At 42.1% G+C, this 4,356-nt stretch overlaps 1 pseudogene across 1 annotated transcript; it reads left to right on the top strand.

The window, feature by feature from the left end:
• The first annotated feature begins 460 nt into the window (after positions 1-460).
• Positions 461-3,142, top strand: LOC308248627 (putative ATP-dependent RNA helicase DDX10; annotated as a pseudogene). The gene has a single exon. The product of its transcript is annotated as a putative ATP-dependent RNA helicase DDX10 (transcript).
• The last annotated feature ends 1,214 nt before the right edge of the window (positions 3,143-4,356 follow it).

The following is a 4,356-nucleotide window of genomic DNA, read 5'->3' as shown; positions in this document are numbered from 1 at the left end:
GGTCGCCCCCACCTTCCCTCCTCCGCTGGCCTGGTCACCCCTAACTGCCCTCCCCTGCAGGCTTGATCGCCTCCAACTGCCCTCCTTTGCAGGCCTGGTCCCTCCCAACTGCCCTCCCCTGCTGGCCTGATCGCCCACAACTGCCCTCCCTTGCAGGCCATCTTGTGGCAGCCATCTTGTGTCCACATGGGGGCAGCCATCTTTGACTACATGGGAGCAGCAATCTTGTGTGTTGGAGTGATGGTCAATTTGCATATTACTCTTTTATTAGATAGGATGAATGGGTTACCACTGAGATCCAGGAAGAAATAAAAAATTTCCTGGAAACAAATGAAAATGAATACATGACAACTTATAATCTATGGGACACAGCAAAAACAGTTCTGAGAGGGAAGTTTATAGCATTACAGGCCTACCTCAAGAAGCAACAAAAAGTTCAAATAAATAATCTAGTGTCTCATGTGTGGTGGTCTGGGCTGCAGCTGCCGCCGCCATGATGGGCAAAACCACTCTCTTTCAGGGTCCAGGAGTCCAGCCTATCCGGTGTGGAGCTTCTGTCGCTGGATGAAGAAACACAGCCATCAGCAGAGTCAATAGAAGCACTTGAGGAAGCAGCTGAAGAAGCCCGAGTGGCAGGTCGAGCGCGAGGTTATCAGCCACCTCATGCTGAACTCCAGGAAGATATATGTAAATGAAATGACAAGATTTTCAGATTTCTCCTTGTCTAAAAAACATTGAAAGGTTTGCAAGAAATCCAGTACCGTTTGATAACCAAGATACAGAGCAGACCATTGGGTTGGCTTTGCAAGGTAAAGCTGTCCTCAGAGCTTCCAAAACTGGATCTGGCAAGACTTTGGCTTTCCTTGTTCTAGTGCTAGAAGCCTTATATCATCTACAGTGGACCTCAACAGATGGCCTTGGGGTTCTGATTGTATCAGACCTCTGATTGTATCACCTATGAGAGAGCTTATCAGACCTTTGAGGTTCTCTGAAAAGTAGGAAAGAATCATGACTTTTCTGCTGGTCTCATTATTGGCGGGAAGGTCTGAAACATGAAGCTGAGAGGATCAATAACATAAATATACTGGTTTGCACACCGGGTTGGCTTCAACACATGGATGAAACAATATGTTTTCATGCTACTCATCTCCAAATGTTAGTTCTTGATGAAGCAGATAGAATCTTGGATATGGGCTTTGCTGATACCATGAATGCTATTATTGAGAATCTTCCCAAGAAACGTCAGACCTTGCTTTTCTGAGCAATACAAACCAAATCTGTAAAGGACCTTGCACATTTGAGTTTGAAAAACCCTGAGTATGTCTGGATTCACGAGAAAGCAAAATACAGCACCCATACCACTTTGGAGCAGAACTACATAGTTTGTCAGCTGCAGCCAAAAATAAGTGTACTCTATTCCTTCTTGAGAAGCCACGTGAAGAAGAAAAGTATTGTATTTTTCTCCAGTTGTAAAGAGGTTCAGTATCTGTAGTGAGTGTTTTGCTGGCTATGCCCTGGTATTTCTATCCTTGCTCTGCATGGTCGACAGCAGCAGATGAGAAGAATGGAAATCTATAATGAATTTGTTTGCAAGAGAGCTGCAGTACTCTTTACTACTGATATTGCAGTCAGGGGACGGGATTTCCCAGCTGAGAATTGGGTTCTTCAGTTTGATTGTCCTGAAGATGCGAACACATGTATTCACCATTGCAGGTAGAACTGCCAGGTATAAAGAGGATGGGGAAGCTTTACTAATTTTGCTGTCCTTAGAAGAGAAAGGGGTGATGGTGCAGCAGCCCCTCCAGGGGAGAGTGCCTGTGAAGGAAATCAGAATCAATCCAGAAAAACTTATTGATGTCCAGAAAAAACTGGAATCATTTTTAGCTCAAGATCAAGATTTAAAAGAAGGAGCTCAAAAGTGTTTTTTCTCCTATACACGTTCGGTATATCTGATGAATGATTAAAAAATATTTGATGTGAGCAAGTTACTTGTACCTGAATATGGCCTGTCTCTTGGTCTTGCTGTGGCACCATGGGTAAGATTTCTTCAGAAAATGCAGAAACAACCAAAAAAAGAATAGATAGTGAGCCAATATAAAAAAGTAAGTGAGCCAAGGGCTCCCTCCTTCACCAATGATGAAGTGGAAGAATTTAGAGCCTACTTCAGTGAGAAAATGTTCATCCTTCAGAAAGGTGGGAAAAGACCAGAAAGGACAGAAGATGGACTGCCTAATGGCATTAGTGATGAAGAGGAAGAAGAAAAGGAAGGTGAAGAAGAAGTGGAAGAGAAACTGGGGAAAGCAAAAGGGAATCAGCCTCATTCTGGCCCTGGCACTGATGAGTCACAGAAGCACAAGGAAGCTCCCATGCAGTTCTTGGACAGAGATGATAATAACGAGGAGGAAGAAGATGAACTCTGTGCTGATTTCTTTAAGGCGAAGTAACACAATGTGTTTGGGTTGGACCTTAAAGAGCATAAAGCATTATAGAAGAAAAAATCTTCTAAATCCAATGTCAAGAAAAAAGTGACCAAAGTTGTAGAAGCAAAAAAAGTATAAAGAGAAATTTTAAAGTGAATAAGGAAATAATGTTTACTGATGAAGGGGAGTTGGTTCAGCAGTCGCCACAGATGCAGAAATCTCTCTTGAAGGACACTGAGGAAGAGGACGACCCTGGTGGTATCAGTTTGGATAAAGCAAAGGAAAGGCTTCAAGAAGAGGACAAATTTGACAAAGAAGAATATAGAAAGAAAATTAAGGCACAGCATCGGGAGAAAATATTGAAAGAAAGGGAAGCCAGAAGAGAGGCCAATAAGAGGCAAGCAAAGACCAAAGATGAAGAAGAAGCCTTTCTGGATTGGAGTGATGATGACGATGATGGATTTGATCCAAGCACACTTCCAGATCCAGATAAGTACAGAAGCGCTGAAGAATCAGATAGTGAAGAAATAGAAAATAATATTAGTGATACCAAGAAGAAGCAGGGGATGAGGAAAAGGAACAACAGTGAAGTGGATAACACGGGACTCACAAGTCATAACAGAAAGAAGGCCAAGTGTGAAGTCTTAGAGCCGTTGGATATGGGCCTGTCTTTGGCAGAGCATGAAGAACTGGTGTTACATCTGCTCAAAAGTCAAAGCTAAATACTTCCTGCTCTGTCTTCTCCTTGAAACCTCTGGTCATGGTTATGTGGGCAAGAAGCTGAAAAGCTGTCGACTTTGGGGAAGTTAGATAACGTGAGTCCTAGGCCCAAAGGACGCATTTCAGGCAGAAGTGTAAGTATCTAAGCCCTTTCACAGCAAACTCAGAGTGAGGGTGGATCCTAAATGTCTTGATTCCTTTCCAGCATGTGCTCTGGTAGATTGTTCTCTTGGGCTTTATCCTGTGACATCTTGTCATTGGAAATGCTTTCTTTGTTTTAATAGCAAGATCTGGAGACCTTGTTTCATTGTTAGGAATTTCTTATCTTACAAAAGTGTCTGTGCTGTTAAATAAAATTGCCTACAGTTTTGATTATTTAATATCTTTAAGGAGACAGAATACGATGGACCAGCCCTAAGAAATCCTGAGTATTTTTTAATTAAGATGATTAATAATAAACATATTTCCTATAAAAAATAATCTAACTCTACAACTTAAAGAATAAGAAAGAAAACAAGAAAAGCTTAGAGTAAGTAAAAAGAAGGAAATAATAAAGATCAGAACAAAAATAAATGACATAGAAACTAAAAAACAGTGCAAAAGATCAATGAAACCAAAAGCTGGTTCTTTGAAAATGTAAACAAAATTGATGAACCTTTAGTCAGAATCTCAAGAAACAAAGAGGACTCAAGTAAAATCAGAAATGAAAGTGGCAAAGTAACAACTAACATCACAGAAATACAAAGGATTTTAAGAAAATACTGTGAACAACTATCTGCCAACAAATTGGACAACTTGGGCAAAATGGACAAATTCCTAGAAACATACAATCTTCTAAAACAGTCAGGAAGAATCAGAACAGAAACCAAGATGGCGGCATAGGTAAGCACCTAAACTGCTGCCTCGCACAACAATTTTAAAACTACAACTAAAAGACAGAACGGACACCATCCAGAACCACAGGAAAGCTGGTTGAGTGAAAATTTTACAACTAGAAGGAAAGAGAAAAGCTCACAGAGAATTGGAGGTACGGCAAAGGGTCTTTGTGCGCACAGAGAGGAAGGGCGGCTGAGAGCCTGGCTGACTTTCTCTGACGGAAGGGGGAAGGAAGCCCCCGACCGCACTGAACCCCAGTTCAGACTGCACTGAACCCCAGTTCTGGGCGAGCCCCTGGGGACCCACGCTCTTATGGGGGGAGTCTGGACACTCGGGCGGA

This window comes from Plecotus auritus (assembly GCF_963455305.1).
Source record: "Plecotus auritus genome assembly, chromosome: 5".
Lineage (NCBI taxonomy): Eukaryota > Metazoa > Chordata > Mammalia > Chiroptera > Vespertilionidae > Plecotus > Plecotus auritus.
This window is presented reverse-complemented; position numbering and strand designations above follow the sequence as displayed.